The sequence below is a fragment of the Syngnathus scovelli genome, chromosome 9, assembly GCF_024217435.2.
Source record: "Syngnathus scovelli strain Florida chromosome 9, RoL_Ssco_1.2, whole genome shotgun sequence".
Classification (NCBI taxonomy): domain Eukaryota; kingdom Metazoa; phylum Chordata; class Actinopteri; order Syngnathiformes; family Syngnathidae; genus Syngnathus; species Syngnathus scovelli.
Window position 1 is genome coordinate 13322166 of NC_090855.1, and position 22364 is coordinate 13344529.

The 22364-nt window shown below is 47.4% G+C and overlaps 1 protein-coding gene and 1 long non-coding RNA gene across 11 annotated transcripts in view; one reads left to right on the forward strand and one right to left on the reverse strand.

Moving 5' to 3' along the window:
- Positions 1–22364, reverse strand: part of grik5 (glutamate receptor, ionotropic, kainate 5) — a 97625-nt gene that overhangs the window by 71119 nt on the left and 4142 nt on the right. For all 10 annotated transcript variants that reach the window (XM_049731444.2, XM_049731440.2, XM_049731437.2 and 7 more), the window contains one exon: positions 19845–20898. The gene's annotated coding sequence lies outside the window, so the exon portion shown is untranslated. The remainder of the gene's footprint in view (positions 1–19844; positions 20899–22364) is intronic.
- Positions 6427–8167, forward strand: LOC125975843 (uncharacterized). The gene is made up of 2 exons (XR_007484052.1): positions 6427–7956; positions 8034–8167. It is a non-coding gene; the product is annotated as an uncharacterized lncRNA (long non-coding RNA).

Consider the following 22364-nt stretch of genomic DNA (forward strand, 5'->3'; position numbering starts at 1 on the left):
GGGGCTTCAAAGTCAACTAGAAGCAAAAACAATCAAAAGAACACATAAAAATGCTGCCAGCACGCTCCTTTATTTCTATTTTGAAATGTCAGGTGTCAAAAGGCCCTCCAAACGGGGAAGTTTGAAGCCGACGTAATCCGCCGACATTGTTTGCCGCCACCGGGCGGCCTCGCTTTTAATTTGAAAGCTTAGCTTCAATGACAAACAAAGAACAGTCGAATAAAAAAAAAAGCATTTAAGGGGCTCACTCGATCTTAACCTGGAGGACAAAAGCTTTCATTCCTCTTCTGTGGGCCATTCATTCTAACCCGTAAGGCGTCAATGATGTCATCTAAGGCACATTTAACGGCCTCGCGCTCACAGGTAGACGACCACCCGCCGCCCGTCTGCACTTGAAGAACTAAGTATTCCCGGTCGCTACATTCAGAAATATGTCGCACGTATTTAAAGGATCCAAGCAGGCGTGAAAGCTCACGCCTGCCTATGAGCTTTGACTGGCACTCGTATTGTGTGCCGCTTTCAGCGGGACGCATTAGCCGCCTGCCAAGTCGCTCGATGATGAAGAGCACTCGCTCATTGACTGCAAAAGGCAAGGATTAGCGTGCGTGACATCATAGAGGCCCCAAAACAACAAAAAAAGGTGTCCGATGAGAGCCGTTACAGCCCGAAGACGGATTAATTGGGTTTTTGGCTCTTGGCTTTTTGGTTCCACGCGTATATCAATGAGTGAATACTCGTACTGGAATCTGTCTAGGGGAAAAAAATTATATTAAATGTCACTAATTACAATTAATTTGCACTTTTTTTTCATTCAAATCAATGACCATAGCCTTAGCCACCAATGTGCTTCATGGCTAAGTCAATAAGATGATGTAATAATTGTGTTTTTTGCAATGAATAAGCGTTCTTATATTGTCTACATGTGCCATCCACCGTTAGCGTTCAAAAGCCCTTTGCTTCGGAAACCACATCTTGAAGATGATTTTTCGTTCTGTGGAGGCAGGGCTTCTAACGATAATTGTCGTGACACATACTAGTTGTGTTTACGTTTCAGGAATCACACTAGTAATATTTCTGGAAATATTATCTGGAAAATAAAGACCATCAAAGTGCCTCTTGTTTTGTTTTGCTTTGCTTTTTGGGGCTTTTTTTCACTGAGATGAGGAAAACTCTGCTTGTTAAGTTCATATATTTCCTTTTCTTACGCGCTTTTGTTGAAGACACTTGACAGAGGAAATTGAGGCATTGATCCGATGTTGCATCAACCTGCTAGAACAAAATAATAATAATAATAATAATAAAAAGAAAATATTGACGTTTTCTCCGTGTGCCTATTTTGACAAACTTTTGAATGCAAATGATGGCACATGGTCAGTCGCGCAGTTGATGATTCTGAGAAAACAAATGATGTTCCTTCAATCTTCTCAGTCCATTCAGTAAGTGCTCAAAGAAGCAATTTTTGGATCATGCTTGCAAATTTCTCTTGTTTAACGTCAACATTGTTTTGATTGAACACATTTGCAAGGGCAGCTCGTTGCAATTGTCACGGCAACAGCGAGTCCGAAAAGAAAACGCTCAGTGGCATTTTCAGACTGAACTTGGGCTTGTGTTTTGTGACACAGCACCCCCAAGGATATTCCAGGATATGTGACGGTGAGCAAGTCAAGATTTGAAAGGGAACGAGTTTCATAAAAAGTGCGATGACTTTGGATGACCTACAAGGATGTGAATCTCAGAAAAACCAAAGACGTTTTGTTGCCTTGCTGCTTAAAGACCCAGGTGCACATTTTGATTGGTTCAATTACAGGGGGAAATGGTGTAAAACATGAGAAGGGGATAGGGAGCATGGGAGGGCGCCACTCAGGCAGGTGCAGTTGCAAATACAAATTGTGGCGCACCTGCCTGAGGCGGCGCTCATTAGGCCATTAACTGGGCGACACTGGCTCCTTCGTCGGCGAGTTGGAATTTGGGGAACGCAAGATCCCGCGCGCGTTACGAATCTTACGACGCCTTTACGACGCTTACGACGCAAAACCACTTGGCTTTAAATATATGAGATAAAATACGAAAAAAATATTAAAAATAATATCAAAAATAATATATGTGACGTGTGTCGTAAACACGAAACAACGTAACTCGAGGCCATCGTAAACCGAGGACCTCTTGTGCGTAGAGTCAATTTTGCATTAAAGCTGACAGATCATGGTTATAAATCCTTCCTTTTTACATTTTACTCATTCAGATGTGGTAAATATAAAGTAGAACAGCAAATATTTTGTCTGAATTCCTCATCATCATAGTATCAGAGGCCCTTCTTTTACCCCTTAAAGCAAGGCGTTTTAGTGCGGTCTCTTTAAATGCAAATGAGATAGTGCTTCACACCCCACCCACTCCAGGCCGCAAGATGTGTGCCTCCATTTCCGGTCGGACATATTTGTCATTTTTTAGTGGAGGTAGAGTTTACTTGCCCGCAAACCTTTTGATTGATTGAAAGATGTCAACAGCAGAAGACTTGACATCCAACCGTACATAACACAAAATAAATCCCCTCACAATATTCATGAACACGTCTTGTAAACAAGCACTGCAGTCAAGCTAAGAAGTCAGCTAATGCTAGCGCTAGCGTTAGCAAGAAGCTAACAAATGCATTTAACACACTATTATGTTCCCCAAGAATAAAACAGCATCTTTGATGCAATTCATCGGATACAACTGCTCAAAATACATCCACAGGAAGCGAAAACAGAGCACACAACACTAAAATCAAAGACCGATGCTAATGCTATGAAAACAAGGGCATCATAGAATTATCCATCCATCCATTTTCTGAACCGCTTAGTCCCCACGGGGGTCGCGGGCGTGCTGGAGCCTATCCCAGCCGTCATCGGGCAGTAGGCGGGGGACACCCTGAACTGGTTGCCAGCCAATCGCAGGGCACACAGAGACAGACAACCAATCGCACTCACACTCACACCTAGGGACAATTTGGAGTCTTCAATCGGCCTACCAAGCATGTTTTTGGAATGTGGGAGGAAACCGGAGTGCCCGGAGAAAACCCACGCGGGCCCGGGGAGAACATGCAAACTCCACACAGGGAGGGCCGGAGGTGGAATCGAACCCGCACCCTCCTAACTGTGAGGCGGACGTGCTACCCAGTGCGCCACCGAGCCGCCACTCATAGAATTATATGAACGTGAAATACAGTGTATTATTTTTGTGTCATCTCAAGTTTACTGCTTTGCTGAACCCATCGTTTCCATAGATTGAAGGAATTGAACCATCAACGAAACTAAGTCTTTTGGCGAATCCTTCTCTATACTGACAAAAGATTTCTGAAACACTTGTCCTTGAACAAGCAGGACTTTGCCCAAAGATGTGGGAACTTGAAAAATGAAATTTGACCAGGCACTTCTTTGAGGTTCTGATGATGTGGGACGGTACAATGAGTTGTGTGGATTGTTGCGTCCAACAACGGAACCTTTTGATCTCTCCACTTCGGCATCCTTGAGTTGTTTGCGAAACCGTTTATCAACACCCATTACCTTGTTTGGTAATCCCGCCCCAAAGACTGTGACGTAATAGATAAAAATATGTAATAGAAAATGGAGAAAACTGTACGGAGTAAAAAATAGCCCCAAAACAGATCATATAAGTACCTCTACAACACCTTGAGGGATAGATTACACTTTTCTACAACCTTGGAGACTCCAAGTGCACAATAAAATAAATATAAAAACAAAAGAAGTGGATATTTCCATGATATGTCTCCTTTAAGAACAAGAAAATGATCGTTTTAATTTTTGGTATGATTTCAATAGTCTAACTTTAAAAATGAACTACATAAATACAACTATTATTAATAATACGTAATACTTGTATTGGTAACGATAATAATAATAATAATAATAATAATAGTAATAATAATAATAATAATAATAATAATAAAGGCGGCTCGGTGGCGCACTGGGTAGCACGTCCGCCTCACAGTTAGGAGGGTGCGGGTTCGATTACACCTCCGGCCCTCCCTGTGCGGAGTTTGCATGTTCTCCCCGAGCCCGCGTGGGTTTTCTCCGGGCACTCCGGTTTCTTCCCACATCCCAAAAACATGCTTGGTAGGCCGATTAATCACTCCAAATTGTCCCTAGGTGTGAGTGCGAGTGCGAATGGTTGTTTGTCTCTGTGTGCCCTGCGATTGGCTGGCAACCGGTTCAGGGTGTCCCCCGCCTACTGCCCGATGACGGCTGGGATAGGCTCCAGCACGCCCGCGGCCCCCGTGGGGACTAAGCGGTTCAGAAAATGGATGGATGGATAATAATAAAATATTTTTAAATCATACAAATAAAACATTCTGAAGACGAAATTGTGGAAATATTTAGAAAGGGACAGAATCTAAATTGTAAACAGATTATACCCCCCCCCCCCCCCCCAATCACCCACAATTTCCCAAAGTCAAATTAAAAAAACAAAATATGCACACAATGGAAGTCACGCCACAACAGCGTTTTCCTTCCTGCCCTTTAAGGGCAAAAATCTTGCCATGGTCATTTGAATCACGTGACAGTTCACTCATCAGCTCGCCGCCTCCCATGAGCTAGTACAGCCACGTGACAACTCATTCAAAGCTCCCTCAGTGACAAGTGTGACCCTCAAATGATCCACGGCCTTGAATATGCTCGTTTTCCACCAAGTTTGCGTCTGGCAAATGACGGCTCGCCGGCACCAAATGCTGATGATGAGAGGCGACAATGGCGACGCCCGCGTCCTCGCGGCGGCACCCCCCGTGTCACCTTCCACCTGTCACTCAACATTATAATCAGCACACACGCATCTTGCGGTCCAGTGATTAGCCCGACATCACGAGGAACACGAACGAGCCGGCAAGGGACTGGGCGGGTACGCTTCGACAACAAAGTCAATAAAGATCCAAGACACGCTTGGGCACAAAACACTTGCACGTTAATGAGAGTGAGGGGTTCAGAGTCATATTTTCAAATCATTCTAAAGAAGAACAATAGAGGCAAGGTGCCTGTGGGAGATCACTATTTGAAATCCACGGTGTCATCATCGCTCTTGCTCGCTCTCTCCACCTCAAACTGGAGATTAGCAGTTTGTTAAGAGCGAAGCTTTCATTTCTTACAACTTTGCTTTATACGAGTAAAGGCTATCTACAATATTTCCTCACAGTGGCAGGGGTGTTTATTTACGCAACACCTGTAAACATCAAGCTTTGGTTAGCTGTAAGGCATTTATTAAGAAAAAAATATTTTTTTTCCGCATCATGTTTTATGTATTCGTCCTATCATACAGAGCATTCCTTTATATACTGGAGTGGCTGGTGGGATGTATCTGATCGCTCTTACAAGGTAATTATTACAGGTGAGGCCTTCTTTTCTTTCCATTATAATGGATTTTTTTTTTTTTTTATTGAGAGGAAGGCATTTATTTATTTATTTATTTATTTATTTATTTATTTATTCAATAATAGTACATTTACAAAAGAGCAATTGATAAAAGGTGCCTGCTGGACATAACTGTGTTTGTTGTCAGGAATGAGTTGAGCCAGGGCGACCAAATGCAGCTTGAACCAGGATTTATTGCAGGGAAAAGGAGTTGGAAGGGAGGCAGGTGGGGAACCGACGACACAGATGGGAGGGAGACTCACGGCCAGCAAAACAGACAGACTGACCGACATGAAGTCCCCTTGGACAAGTTTAAAATTCTGACCGTGAGCCTTCAGACAGACCGAGGGAAAACCAGATGACAAGAACAGGAACACTGGGCACGAACAGGAATGGACACAACAGTAGACACCGACAGGGAGAAACACACGGGCAGGGCTTAAATACACAGGGTAACAAGAGGAAGCAGGTGACAGACATTACGGTAACGAAAGGGGTGTGGCCGAGCGAAGTGCAGGCCGAGCGTGCTGTGGCACGGGCGTGACAGTTTGTACTCCTATTTTATTTCTCTTCTGCCTCCCCCCTTTAACATTTTCCATTACCATGTCTTTCTTTTGATGCCTCTCCTCGATTAAAAGGCTGCAGATTGGGGAGAAAAAGCGCCGCAGGGGTCCGGAGCCGAGACCTCCCTTCTTCACTAGATGGAGGACAAACCCTTCCACTTGCCGCAATTTTTTTCCTTAGCTCATCCAACCTTCTTCCCGGGCGCCTCTTTCACGTGTCTCCATTCCATCACTGACATCCAACCCCCCACCTTCTTGCCTCGCTTCTCCCTTGTTCCCTCATCTCCGATTCCCTCGTCTTGCTCTCATCAACCGCAGTCTTCCTTTTCACACACACACAGTGTCTACGAGTGGCCTGCACTCCGCAAACGCCCACCCTCCCACGCTTCCTTCCTCCCGTTACCTGTTTATCCACAGAGAAAAAAGGCGGAGGTCAATAACGCAATCTCGCTCCTGCTCCCGGACTGTCTGCGCTCTTTACAATGTTGCACCATCCGGAAATAATGAAGGCAGAGGCAGGTGGGTCGTCGGAAGGTATTTATCTGAGGAGGTCTTTCTTTTTTGTAAACATTTAGATAATGGACTCAAACATCATATTTGCTTCCATAGTGGCTGAGGGGTTATCAACAACGGTTACTCAACTGCCAAGTAGTTATGTGTCACAAGGTGCTTTATTCGGAGCAGGCCTTTTATTTTTTCTATTTCATTCTATTTATTCTATTTTATTTCCTCATACTGGTCTGAGGCCATTGATTTAGGAACATGTGCCAATATTGTAACCGATTAGCTTACATCTGTCACAACTCAAAGTCATAAGTCAAAGTCTCCTTTATTGTCAATTCCTCCGCATGTCAAGACACTCAAAGAGATCGAAACTACGTTTCTCACTATCCCAGGGTGACAAGACAGAGTTCACAACGCGCATACAAGTAAACAACACAGGAAAAATAAAACAAGAAGATGAACAATAAGAGTGATAGCACGCTAGCCGCTCCCGATGCACAGCAGAGTCCGGAAAGATGACAGTCAACCAGGCCACTGTGAACACGAGCACACAGCAGGCACGTACTGTCCGGTTCGTGGATCCTATCAGGCGAACCCACCCCATCTTGTCGTCCCGCGAACGAACGTACGCCAGGAGAATGGAAGGCGCGGCTTTGCGAGCTGGGTTGGCCGCAAGCCTGGCCCGACGTCTCTGCGCTGGCCCCTCTTCCGCTGCCTCACAGACCCGCTGCCGACGCATTCCAACAATGCTCTAGGACGGAGCAGTCCGAGCTCACGACGCAGTCCACCCGGGGGGGGAAGAGCAGGCCAGTCCGGCGTCGCTCCATGACGAAGCAGTCCGATCGCCCTTAATCTCTCCGCACCAAAGTCCAGAACGCCATAAAACCCACTTCCGCCGATGTTGAGCAGAACATGCCCGCCGCACTAGTAGCACGACGTATCACACGAAACGAACATACACAAAACTGCCGGACAAACTCAGTAAACACTCACAAAACACCGAACGGGACAGAGAGTGGCCGCTGCGTGTGCACGCGCCGCCATCAACTCGTCCCCGGTTGCTTTATTATGTCTGTTACCATGGTTTCTGTTCGCGTCGCCCCTCCCCTCCTGTGTTACCTCAATCAATGTAATCACAGTCACCTGCCTCTTGTTACCTGTTTTGTATTTAAGTCCTGTCTGCCCCTCACTCCCCGGTCGGTTCGTTGATGTCTTCACGTTTGATGTTGTTCTTGGTTCTTTTGGTTCCTGTCTTTGTAAGTTCTGTTTCGGTTATCCAGTCTGCCGGTCGGTCCGTTAAGTTATGTCAGTTTACCGGTTCTGTTAGTTTGTTCCCCTTATCCTCTCTTCCAACCACCTTTTCCCTTAATAAACCCTGGGCCAAGCTGCGTTTGGTCGCCCTGCTCCATTCCGACCCTGACAACATCATGGCCAGAGGCATTCATTTACTCTGTGACAAAAAAAGTCAAGAATTTGTCGTCATTTGCTTGGTAGGTGAGAGGACTTCATTGGTACAAATGCATTTTTCAAAAATGGATGAACTCAAATATTATTATTCTTCATCTAGTGAGCGGCGGTGAGCATTCGTGTTCAAAACCCTCGAGAGCAGCAGGCGTCTATTACTCATGAAGGACTTATTGGGGCGAGGACTTTTAGTCTTACAAATGCATTTTTATAACAATAAATAATATATAGCCCATTTGTGCATAAAGTGCCACTTGTTTATGAACCTGCTGGTAGACCCAGACGTCGATTCATTTAAATGTTGCATATGTGCGTTACATTCCCGTCGAATGTCTTTGTTAAAAATAAGTTCATGACACGCTTGTGCATGTGTGCCACCACAAGTTTGTAATTAAATGACGTGTCCGGCCATGCGCCGGGAAGAAGCGAGCCCGGTAGCCGCAGCGGCGGATTAACATGACAGCCGTCAGCACCTCTGGCGTCGTGCCCTTTTTGCGCCGTGACTAGTCGTGCTCTGTCACCAAGTGTCACGACACAGCATGGCGGGCGGGCGCACGCCGCGCAAGCGCTCCTATGGTAATACCTTCACGTTGGATGGCAGGACGATATTGAGCTGACTGTTAGAATGGGCTCAACATGGGCTCCATGGACTGCTTCCAAAGGAGAGACGGACCCCCCCAAATGATCGTGGAATTTATTTATTGGACACCAATAAAACAATATACTTCCATCACTCAGATCTTGTTTGTCATTTGAGTCATAAAAAATACTGCTTCCATCTTTGGTGTTTCACTATGGCAACCAAAACCCAGACAGAATCTCTCGCTTGGCGCTGGCCTTTATTGGCGCAATAATGTCACAGAAGAACTGGCGTTCTGGATCGGTGCCCGCGCGCACATTTGTGCGTCTGCGCATCGCGATGACAATCAAATACGAAAATGTACATGGCTGTCATATCTCATTTAATGCACCGCTTCTCTCACCAGCAATTTTGCCGTTCGCTCGGCCGCCGCCGTCCGTCTATCTCTTCCAATCTGTTACTGTCTCACCGATACGTATTTCCCTGGCTTAAGCCTGGGAGACATGCAAATGCCTCTCAGATGTGCTGACACAAGGATATTTTTCCCCTGCCGTCATAGGCAACGAATGCCGGCTCGCAAATTATGCCACTGTGTTGGGCAGGTGACACCAGCAGCCACTAAAAAGTCAAAACAGATCAAAATGGCTACCATGTTTTTTTTTTGCTGTCTCAAACAGGTTTCATTCAATCCTGAGCTGACAATTAACATCTCAAGATGTCCCCCCTCCACATAGCTGGGGGGGAATGTGAAAGGGCACAGCAAGACGCTAGCGTGATCATAATGCTGATTTCAAGACTCCTGGCAACTACAAATTCAAGCGGGTGTCTTGCCATTTTGACGTGATTCTGATTCTGCAAATTGAATCATCTGATAAAACAAAGAAGAAATGAAGAATATGTGAAGGAGCAAAAAGTGAAGCGCAACTATAACTATATTTGCGACTTGATTTGTTCTGTTGATCACTGTACTCCAAGGACAGCAACTTTCCTTTTGGAAGGTCAGACATCAGACTTGATAGTTTTTGCAAACGCAGGAAAGCAAGCAGGAGAAAGGCAAAGCGGGTACAAGGTGGCAACATGGCGACAAAATGCTAGCCAGTTGTCCATGATGCTAGCCAACTTGTCCATGAACTCAACTCTCAAGCGTGTGTCGGCGCACCGGAACACTCCAGTTTAGCCCGTTCTGCTCAGATGCTCGCCGGTGCTGAGAGTCCACAAGCAGGTGTGACCGAAGGCAGGCAGCAGAATTGCGACAAATGATGGGGGCAAGATGGTGTAGCAGAGAAAGCGAACTGCGAGGGTCGCGGGAGGAGTTGGTGGATTTATGTGGAGGAGGAATTCTCCACGGGGAAGTCAGATAGCATCGCTTGTTGGGATATAGCACAAGATAGCTGGTGAAGAGCGAGGGCCGGCCTGGATGGATGTTACGAAACAGAGCCAAACCCACAAGGCGGCGCCGGCGCTGCATTAGCACGCTGCCAGACGCTTTTTACTTTGAACAGTCCTTGCCAGAAACAGAAAGCAGAAAGCAAAGCGTCACGCTCTGTAAATGACGCAACAATTGGGTGGTGGGCGCAAAGTGGGAGGTTGCTTCCTTTTAACTGGCTTGTGCAATCCGCAAGTGCAACCGGGACAAGAATGACAATGACGCGGGACAAAATGACTATGCAGAGCCCCCCGTGCAAACCTTGCGGTACCTTTTATGGAGACTCGTTAGCAGCATTCTACGATGATCAAATGTCACGACATTAAGGGCCCATTTGTCACTGTTACTTGGGCCATTGGGAGCCGAGTGGTTCACATAGGGGATCAATTCCTAATCAATGCTCCATTCCCTTGGACACTCACAGCTAAAGCCAGATTTTGAATTGAAACAGGCTTTCAGTCCATCCGTTTCTACACTGCTTATCTAAAAAAGTACTTCAGCTGACATCAGGCCCGAGGCAGACGAACGAACAAACAAACTCCTGTTCATCCCTATGAAGGAGACGCAGAGCGCACACAGGTGGTCCTGAGCATCTTCAAGCTCAGGACACGCCCCCCAGGGAGACCCCGCTAGGCACGTCCAGCAAGGCAAAGGCGAAAGGTTTAGCACCTGACATGGTGTGTTGTCGTGTGAGATGACACCGTGCAGGCTGCATGTCGCCTGTGCTGCCTTCTGCTGGAGAAAGAAGGCGAGATGAGTGCAGATGGGCATGGACGGATGGGATGGAGGGATGGATTAGGTCACAGATGGATGCCGTGGATGGTTGATAGGGAAGACAAGGGATCTTTTTAACCATGAAAACATTGATGCTTTGGGCTAACTTCCACGCCGTTAGCTAAATGCTGATGCGCCATATTTACTACTGTGCTAAGAACCTGACTGGGTTCAAACTCCATTGGCATTTCTTCAACATATATGGCACACTAGTTGGATGAACACGGCTGGACGGATGGATGATGAACAGGTGGGTGGAAATGGACGGGTGATGCATGTGGATGAATAACGTACATGAATACTGGTGGATGATTAGCTAGAGTGGACGAATAGATGGTTGTGCGGAAGGAAGGAAGGAAGGAAGGAAGGAAGGAAGGAAGGAAGGAAGGAAGGAAGGAAGGAAGGAAGGAAGGAAGGAAGGAAGGAAGGAAGGAAGGAAGGAAGGAAGGAAGGAAGGAAGGAAGGAAGGACAGGCAGCGCGCAGTGCGGCCAGCGGTCAGGCCTCTCAGGCGGCATTTCAAGCCAGCCAAACGGCAAACGTGAAGGGACATGTGTCATTACCACTTAAAACGACTTCACTTGCCGGATGAGCAACAGCGGTACAAAGTCTTCTTTTGGCACGTCGGCCCGCCAGCGCAACTTTGACTAATAACTCCTGGCCGGGCTGGGCCGGGGCGGGCGGCAGTGACGGATGCGCTTGCATGATTTATTTGGCTGCGCGTTTCTTTTTTGGCCGGCTGGGCGTCACGTGACGAGCCCTTTCAATTCATTAACGTGGGTTCGCCAAGATGATGACTGTTTATGAACGCGTGCCCTTGAAGAGCGAGAAGGCTTTTTAACACGCATTGCCGAAGGAAGACTCTATGAAAAAGGATTATCCCGCAATTATGGGGGAGGTGTCGGATGCCTGTAAAAACCCCAAAAACATTTGCGACCGCCATCTCCCTTTCAGCTTCATCCGCCTCGGAAAGTCTTAACGGCTGTTAGTGATTCGTGTAAGGCTTTCAAAGCGACACGCCGCTCGGGTTTGTATTCAGTTGAGCTCAAAGGAAGGATGCGCATTCGGGGAGAGGCACAACTTGAAATAAGCAAATGCAGAGCCCCGCCCCCAGATCATTCGCAGGGGATTTAATCGCATTAAACGTTTAAGAAGTGTGTTATCATTATTAAACTAACAAATTGCGAACACTAAAATTGGAAAAACATCGTTTCACAAAAAAATTTAGTGCACGGGTCATGTTGAAAACTCCGGCTGGCCTCCGAGCGTGGCAGGTGGCCGCTTACGAATAAAGCTTCGACATAAGCGGCCTTCCCTGCACCTCGCCGTCCGTGTTTGAAAGTGGCGCACTTAGCAAGGGTCAACTTGGAAAGATTTTCTAAAGTGATGTTTGAAGCGCATCCTCAAGAGCCAGTGTAGGAATTTACCCGAGCCACATGCTGCTTCGCCATGACCATGATTTCTCGCTGCTTTGGTTCAGTTTGGCGAATGAGCCTGCGGGAGTTGCCAACAGACGTTTCTTGGACGCGCTGTTTTCATCAATCTGCCGCTAATGAGCGTCACACTGTGCAGAGCTCAGAAAACAACCATTGATCATGTTTATTCATCAGATGCCGGGCCACTTCAAACCAGGGGCCGAGTCTTCCTGCTCTCTCCGAGTTAGCATAATGGCTGGGTCGACTGCAACCTGTCTCGCCGCCAGTTTTGATTTCCCGCAAAGGCTCTCACGCAGATCAGCAGCTGCCAGCATGCGCACGCACCTCTGCCGATTTTGGCTCCAGATCAGAGCAAGACCAAACGCAAGCGCCCCGGTTTTTTTCTTTCTTTCTCGTCTCCTGCTGTGCGCACGTATGCTGAAGGAGGTCAAAGGTGTTGCACGCTCTCACCGGGTAATCAATGTGTTGCGGGCCGGGACCGCAGAAGCCCTGAGTGGACATTGCCGTTCCAGGTCGGACAGAAAAGGCACCGCTTGCACCTAAGCCTGCTAGATCAGCCAACAGCCAGAGGAGTTTACACCTTTTCTGCTGAACTATCGCTTATTGCACACTACCCCCCCAACCGCCTGCCCCCACTCTGTTTTTACATCCACTGGCGGGGAAAAGCCTCAGAGGACGCACACATCCGCTCATTAGCATCTTTCAGCCTGGATTATTGTACAATGCCGTTTTAATATTAAAGCCATTGTGGGAAGGTAAATGAGTATGAATTAGTAATGGTGTGGCTTGCTTTGGGAAGGAAAACACCACATAATTGTACCTTTTGGGACTTGAACTAATCGTCATTGGTCGACACGGCAACCGCTGACTGACAGAATTGGTTGCGTCAACTATGTCAAAGGTGCCACCTCAACGCAGGTTAACCCGATGACAAATTCCACTAAGCGTTCCCTGACAAAGTCCTGCGAGCGCGGCTTGGTGGAAACGTGACTTTCACACTCATGACAGTCATGCTCGGATCGAGTCATTGAGGAAAATGGAAGTCAAGACAGCGTTGAGATAAATGGCCCCAATCTCCACGCAGGCAGTCAGCCAATCAAATCCACGCGAATCTGCCGAGCGGTACGTCGATGGCCCGGCGGGCCAGCGCATCCAAATGAAAACACAAGCAGCGTGCACACGGCTGACACCCGCCATCAGTCACACAGCGCCGCCGGCCGCCATGATTACCTGCTCTATGTAAATCCGGCGAGCAATAAGGCAGGTTATCCCCTTACGAGGCACCGCTGTTATTGTCGACAGCGGGAGGGAGATCTCCCCGCGGCGGCCAACTACAAAGCCATCATCATGATGCAGCGAGGTGAGCGGCCACAATTGGAAAAAGGAGACGATGTGATCTTCAAGCGGCGCCTAGGACAGTTTGGCGCCAAAAAAGGATGAAAATGCAAGTAAGATCTGCCGTCGAAAACCATTCAAAAGCGTCTAACGCCACCAAAACGTAGACAAACATCTTCATTGGCGGCTTTGGTGCTAAATGTCGCTTGTGTTGTGCTTTGATGAAATGTGCTGCTGTAAAACATTTTATATACGTAGCTCTTGGAAAAAAAATCACGGGACGCGTAGTTTCATTGGACGGCGACATTAAGTTCTCAATACTTTTGATTTCCATAAAAAATGCTCAGTAAAGCAACGCGCCATTAAGTATCGACTGCCAAGCAGACGCAGGCGGGCAGCCATTTGCTAATCCGCAGAACCATAGCAGAGCAAAAGCCGGGGTGAAAATGGGTTTACGCAACTTTCAAAACAAACAACAAACAAACAAACCCAATTTAATTCCGATGTTCCCTCGGGTATTCAAACAAGCAAGTGTTTACCTTTATGAGGTAATAATTACGGCTGGATGCGAGAGGCACAAATCACTTCTTTGGGGCTTTGAGCATAATCAAGTGAAGTGATGCAACACCTGCTATGTAATAGGCCACAATCTACAGCAAAGACCCAATTTGCCAGCTAATACCAGACGCTTAGCGGCTCTCGGGATAAGACACATGCAATTTGCTGACTGCTTTTGCGTTAGTCGCTACCAGGGGGGGCTTTGGGATTTTCTTTCGCTCCCGGGGCTAGACTTTAGGAGGCTGAGAAAACCATTTACAACTATACTCGCTGGAGAGGTTTAACTGGAGCTACACAGATTTCTGAGGGGGGTGGAGTTGACTCTGCCTCCACCGGATGCCACAGTCAAAAAAAATCTTGGAGTCATTCAGGGCTTGAACATGACTACTCGAGGCTAGCTGACCCGATTGAAATTACCAAAAAAGGGGGCCGGTATTTTGCCGCCCTGTGGCCATTTGGACGGAGGCTGCCGCCATGGATGTGACTCACGTGCTAATATCGCCGATCGACAGAACCCGTTGCGGCATCTTGACTCACGCTCCAATAATACCAAAAACATTGGGAGCGGGTGATGCAATTTGGCAGCAAAAACACATCTCGCACACAAATACTAAGCGAAGAATGAAATCAAAGGGTGGAGAGAAAATAAAAGGCAATCAAGCTGTTACGTGGTTTAATGAGGGATGGTGTCTCTGCCAGACCGACCTATCTGAAATTAAATTGACTAGATAGCGTCTTATTTATTCAAGTATGGCACAATAATTCTCAGGTGGCTGCTTTCATTACTGGCCCGCGAGGACATAAAGGTTTCCGCCGGGGCACTTTTATTGTTATCATCACAGCTGCGGTGAAAATGCGACGCAATTTGCCAGGAGGGGCGCAAATAAAGTATGAAGAAGGACGCCCACAATTGTTTTTAGAAGGCCATAACCGACGTCAACGGCAAGTGTACAAGAAACTTGTCTTTCATGGGAACGCGCCAGATCGTTCATTTGTTTGGGTGTCAAAAATGCAAAATGGCTCATTTTGAGTGGCTTCTTTCATTTCACACTTGATGGGTGGCCAGGCACTCCAGAAAGCCATCCGTTTGGGTGCAAGCAATTCTAAAGTCAATTTCCATCTTAACTTTAGAGGACCGTTTCCATTTGATCTGGAGACGGAAATCACTCAGTTACGCCGCCTGGTGGTCATTGCGGCCATTGGAAACAAAAGCGTTTTTAGTCACAACAAAATAAAAGACGACCCCCATGACAAAACGTGACTGTCAATTATGATACGAGGCTCAAACAAGTGGCGCTTAGACACAGTCAGGAGCAACAATTGCAATATGGAGAAGGCTGCATGCGCCCGCCGCATGTGTGGCTTTCGATTGTGAATCAATTAAGACGTGTCGTGGGTGCAGAGTGTGGTGGTATCTGATCAAAGCGTGAGGCTGCTCTCCAGATTTGCCTTTGTCTGTAGTACCCCCCCGCGAGACCGTCAGGTTTGATCACTGATTGCATTATTGCGGCCCCCTGCTAGGATGCCATTTTACGGCGACATGCTTTGCTTTGCACAAAATGCTGATTGGATTAAAGGGAAAGCGCTGTCACCTTGGGATCTGTTTTTTTTTTCCCGGTCGAGATGAAGATATGCTAAAAAACGGCGCATCTTTGAATGAAGAACAAATCAAAATTGGAGGAAAGGTCAACGCCAACAAGTGCTGTTATGCCTCTTTCACACAGTTTTGCGACAAAATAAAAAATTAGCTGACTAATCTGATTGAGGTCTGCAGACTCATTTCAGAGTTTGAAGCAAACACGGTGAAGCAGCATTTGGCTGTTATGCTGGCACCCAAATGCAATAAGCCTCTTACAATGCCACAGATGTGGCTCTTCGTGGTATGTTTGGGTGTCATTTTTTTTTTAAACTGCTCTGCGCAGTGTGCTATTCTCATTTTCATGTAAATGACCATCCCCCAGTGATCCAACACCGCAGCTGCGACCGACGCAAGCAAACAAGCCTCCGGACAGCACGAAGAAAGACTTGAGCCGCGGTGAAGCAACACGCCAGGCCATCCAGAATGCCTTTTGGCCTCGCTCTGCGGTGCCCCCGAGTGACCTCCCGTCACACGGTGGTGACGTGGCAGAGTCAGGACACCCGTCGAGGATCGCGATGACGCAAAAACGGGGCGCTGTCAAATGTTGTGGCGGGTGCCGCTGACACAGCGGAAAACGCCAGCAAGCAACACGGCTGGCATGACGATTCCTCCGTCCGCAAGAAACGATCACGCCAGGCACACGCTACTCGCGTTGCTTTTATCTTCTTACAATTCGATCTTAATGAGTCCATTAAGCAGGAGGCCATTAGCGGCCATTTCTTTACGAGCCACCAAACAGCTCAGTCGGGAGAACGTTTATAAAAAAGAAAAAACAAGTGTCCATTCAAGCCCAAGCCCCCATCACAATGGTCACGAACACACGTGCACTCGCTATCCAGACCCTCTCCTCCCCCACTCAGACTGGGGCTCTGAAAGCAAGCAGGAGTGGACAAACAGCTAAGCAAATAGGGCTCTATTTTTTTGCTCCATTAGGCAATGATGAGGCAAGCTTTAGTGCAAGCTGGTCAAGCACCTGAGTATTGAAGGCGCCAAGCAAGGAGGCTCAAACACGCCGCTTGCTGGCTCGGATCAGCTTGACGCAAGGCGCCCAGGCGGCGCTTTATGGAGATGAGACGCTCCATGGGACGCCGTGGATGCTGGGAAAAGCTGTCACTAAACTAAAAACGCTAAAAATACAGTCCACAGCCCGTGACCTCAAATGACCCCCAACCTCATGTTTTCATGCCTCATTGAATTAAACTTGGGAAGATTTTGCTTTTGTTCCCATCGCCACATTTTTTATGCCATGTCTCTTTAAATTGAGACGTCACGCTTTGATTTTGTCATTGTAAATTTTGCGTGCGTGTGAATTTCTTGCATTTTGCAGAGCTAATCTTCATCTCAGCGGGCAAGTGATTCCTTCTCACAGGGCTCGCGGTGGGGAACAAGCCTCGATATTTGGTTCAGCGGGTTCCGCGTGCTTTCTCGCCAAGGACCCGGGTCGGAACTTTCTGGCTGCCCTCCCCACTCCTGACGTACTGGAGGAACATTCATCAAATACTGTCCGATTCGGCTTTTTACTAGACGGCAAGGTCAAAACGTTTGTGAGGCGTACTAGACTACAAGATGGATGCGCCGTCATTGTCATACAGCAAAGAGAGAAAAAAATGCCCAGCGCCTAGCAGTTTGCCAAGACTACACACCAAGACAATATTTTCAAATCCAATTTTTCTCTGAAGATCAATGTTGCAAATCACACAAAAAAACGTGCAAATCAATCGCTTTTCATTGTAAACTTCTGTACCTGAAGTAAGGATGAGAACTATCTCGCAAGCGCTAAATCAGCACAATGGCTCTGATTGGGTCAATGTCGCAGAATTGGACAGAGTACAATCTCGATAAAAATGTAAAAACGGCATATAGCAGCCACAAACCTTCATTGAATCACAGCTCTGTATTAAATATACAACAGGAGAGGTAGTCATTGCTTAGACCTTATGGGCAGACAGATCATGTTTATAGGCTTCAGTCGAGATAGTCAGAGAGACCCCCAAGCCAAAATGGCTTGCTGCTCTGCATCAAATATCAAATTGTTCCAATTGTTGCTAGGCTACTTTGTTTGTCAACCACGTTGTGAAGCCAATCATGTCTTTGAAGGCAACTATCAACCCCCCACACTCACTTTCCATCCTGGCAAAACAGAAGCTGTTGGGGTAGCAGTGTGTTATCAATGTGCAGCTGCAGAAATGGTATTATTTAATAATCTCGGTTGTCAGAGGATGAGCGGCAGTGCGAACAAAACGAGGCCTCGCTAAAGCCATCACATTGATCCCATGGATGGAAGGTCTTTTGCTGCTCTAGGGCCCCTCTAATACAGTACAGACACACATGCACACTACACACACACACACGTACACACACGCACGCGCACACGCACACACACACACACACACACACACACACACATGCGCACGCACACACACACACACACACACACACTGCATCTTTTTTGCTTGTCCCTCCCAACCTTTCCGTCGCCGTGACACTCCGAGCTGGAAGCCGGCATAATAGCGTTATTTGCAGCTCATTGGTCTGTTTGACGGAACGATCTTGATTGAGCGTCTCCCGGGTATGGTGGTTGGAAAAAGGGGGGGGGGGGGGGGGGAGCAGCTATGCGACTGTGACAGTGTATAAAGACGTGCACATGTCCCAGGCGAGACGACGTCATTGCTCGCATCGGATGCAATGGTAAACCAAAGGAGGCGGAAGCATTGCGCAACGCTCTTAGGTGTGAAACGGAGGCGGCATAGTACGAGTCAGGGAATCGGGGCTCTCTCTCATCAGCTGGTTTATCCTTTGTGACAGAAGATCATAAAAAAGGAAATGCTCAAAGAAGCTGTGGGGGGAAATGCCACTAATTAGTCTACATTAACCTCAGGACCAATACATATGAAGGCAAAAGGCTAATTCAAGATCCCAATAAGCTGAAATAAAACAGATGCTGGAAACATTGTTGGCCTTATGCAGAGGCTTCTTGGTTGACAGTCAGAATTTGATCAAGGAATGCTAATTTACGCCCAACTCGCAAGTGAAAATAAACTATATTTGGACCCCACCAAAAATGCCCAAAACATATTTGAAATATCCATCCGTCCGTCCGTCCGTCCATCCATCCATCCATCCATCCATCCATCCATCCATCCATCCATCCATCCATCCATCCATCCATCCATTCATCATCTGTACCGCTTGTCCTCATAGGGGTCACGGGCGTGCTGGAGCCTATCCCAGCAGTCATCGGGCAGTAGGCGGGGGAGAGAAGCATATCAGCGACTATCGCTGCCCTTTGCCACATGAAGGGCAGTCAATCACGTATGAAGTCAAAAGGCAGGCTGCACCGATACCAATATTGATATGGTTGATACTGTGCATTGCCACTACTCGCACATGTACCAAATTAAATGCACTAATACTACAGTCCCAATACCACTTCCGCGGTGTGACATTTTCTTTCCGAGTAGGAGGCATTTTGTGAAGCATGCCTAAAATTGAAACTGGAATTTTTGAAATTGGCTACACAAAGCGGGTCAATCGAAGCAATTAGAGTAACATTTCTTTGTGCCCAATCAGATTTCATCTTATATTTGTCGCCATGTTCGTCTAAGGAATGACCGAGGCTGTGTCTTTAACCAAACAGGTTTTAAATCGATGACAAAGAATTTTCCACCCTCTGATTTGTTGGTGGGACCACAATAAAAGCAAGTTTGTCACAATCTGCACACATCAAAACATTTAATAATTGGCATTTTAGCTAAGTGTGATGTTTTCTACTTCACTGTTGCACGTTTTTTTTCTCTTAGTTGTGACCTGCATCGATTGATGGGTTCTATAATTGCAACGTGATAGTGGTGGTATTGGGAACAGATTTTTTTTCCACTCTTGGGGCTAAAGGGGGGCTTGACTGATACATGCTAAATATATTTTAGAATATCAAAGAAAATGCTGGATGGGCTTGAGTGGTGTGTACAAAGATTTTTGAGGGGGCTGTCAAAGCCCCGGTCTCGCGCCCTCCCTGTGACTGAGGGCCCGGTACCAAATACACAAATGCATTCACATTGCCCGGAGCAGGAAAAGCGCAGGAAAAGCAAACCCCTGCTGTCAACAAACTAAACAAAACAACAGCGCACATCCGTACAGGCAGAACGGGGATAGGAAGGTTGTTACTCACAGAAGGAATGAAGACGGCAATCAGAAGCGTCACAGCAGGAGAAGAAGGGGAGATCTGGCACCGAGAGCTGAGCTTTCTGAGCGCTTCAGCCAAGGGGGGCGGCCGAGAGGGGGTCACCGGGCCGCATGGTGTGTCACTTAGGACTGCGAGGGCAGGGGCGCGTGCAAGAGACACAATGAAGGAATTTGCAGGCTTCCGTCTTTATTGAGCGATGAAACAAAAATAATCCCTCGGATTGATGGGGGGGCACTAGGGGTGGGAGGGGGTAAAAAGGTCAACAGCAAACAGATGAAGAGGAGGCTTGGGCACACCTGTTCTCTTTCCTGCCTTTCACCTGTTGTGTTGGCGCGGGCAGGCCTGCTGCAAAAACAACAGGGCTGCCGCCGTCGCCTCACCCCTCCTCGCGATGCCTTTTATTCTTCCTCCTTCCTGCTTCACACGACGCTCAGAATGACAATGAGTCGACTGCCCAGCATGTTTGTTCATCTACCGAGTCATCTTTCCAGCGGCAGGTTTCTATACGCTCCCGTTCTCCAGCGTGTCCACAGCAACAAGAAGCTGCTTAATTTGTCGCTCTCGCTTTTGTACCTGCTCGTTATGTTCTTCGGACAGTCTATTATCTTGATAAAAAGAAAACTACAGGCTAAGAGAAAAGGGGGCGGGGGAAAAAGTGGGATGAAATTGTTCCTTATAAAATTGAGCTGTCCTTCTGCCCTGACAAGAGAACGGGGACACAAAGTCTTCTTGGTGGGGAGGTGGGCGATGAGTGGATTTTCAATTACTCCTTGTGGAAAACAAGCTCGGCGGCCAAATGTTGCAATCCCAACAGGATATCCAGGGGATAGGTCCGGACATGTCCGAAGGCGCTGCCGCCTCGCCGGGGCATCACTGCGGCCTATTTGCTCTGCGATGATCCCCGACAAGCCGCTTGACAGGCGAACCGGATGGCGGACTCCTCCGAGGGGCCTCCTTGATTGCACCGCTAGCGGTTTAGCAAGCCGTCACCCAGGCTGCGCGCTGCCGTTGCGCCCACCTTCTTCACATCTGGAGAAGACTGTGGACACATGGAGGAGACATGAGGAGCACACGTTATAACGCTTACTTGACGGTCTGGCCAATTGCGGCCCCGGAGGAGCTCCAATGGCCTTCAGGCTCCTTTGGGCTCCTTTGGGTTCCTTTGGGCTCCTTCGGGGCTACGTGAGAACACAACATTGGAAACAGTAAGCCGTGTCTTTTTAATCACATCTCGGCTAGACAGAGTGGACCACTCCTCCCTCAAGCGTCTCCAGTTGTGTTGTGATGGCCTTTATTGGTTTTACTGGCAACTTTTAACGTTGAAGTGGCATGCTGAGGCTACCCTGCGTGTTGGCTGGATGGAGAAGCGTTGAAAGGTTAGCAGGCTGCTCTGCCCTCGATGGCCGCCTCGGCCCACTTCCTCCCCACATCTCCGCTCACTTCAGTCGTCTCACTTTGGAAACACTCCACCCTGTCACTTCCTCCTCTCAATGCCCGCATTGGATTTGATACACTCACACCTGATCATGACGCTTCTTGTTGTATATTCGCAGCCAGACAGTCGCTTGGCATCTATATAAAATACATATTTTTTTTCTATCTTCACTAAATAAAAATAATATCCTCTAAGAGTCACAAAATGCCTGGTTTGCGTGGTGGAGTGTGAAAATAATCTCAAGAACAAAGAAGGGCAAATAAGGTTAATGGAATTATTTTTGGGATGTTGAAGTATAGGTGCAGGTTTTAAAGTTCCGGGTTTTGTGCAAATCCTTCATCATGTGGACGTGTCGAGCACCTAATCGCGCAACTGTCATCACGGCTGACTAAAATAGAGCCATTTACACGTTTGAAAAAAAATCCCTTCAACTGCCATATAATAAATGCCTATAATAAATACAATTTCAAGTTGCTGCCATGAAATTGCGACCTTAATGTGCGTTTGATGTGTGCGGTGCAGTTGATGATCTACACTTATTTGACAAGCGATATTTTGTAGGCACAAATTAAATGCCGTGATTAATTCCATTCCCTTCATCGTTATTTTATCATTTTGAACCGCTTATTTGTGTTGTCACAAATCAGGTGGCCCTTTTATAAGGTGCCAAGACATTTGGTTACGGAGGGAAGCTGACAGGTATGAAAGTCGATCACAGATGGAGAGCTTAGACACACACATTTTTTATTATTCATCAGGCCCTATCCATCGGTTTATTCACACAAGCTCAAGTCAGCCGGCGGATGTCAAATTTGAGCTCACGCAACAGGTTGCCTCCACTCTTGTTACTATGCAACAGTTTGCACTTGCTCAATGTCTACAAGCAATCCTGAGGCAGCAACAAGCACTGGTAGTTCGCGAGAAATCCTCGCCGGGACCGACTGCATCATCTCCTCCAGGCTGCCTGTTAGTGTCCAGTATAGCGGATGGCCCACGTGGGAAAAGAACAGTGGAGTCCATTCGACCTACACACCGATCGATACCGCAATGTGGACATACGTGACCTTGCA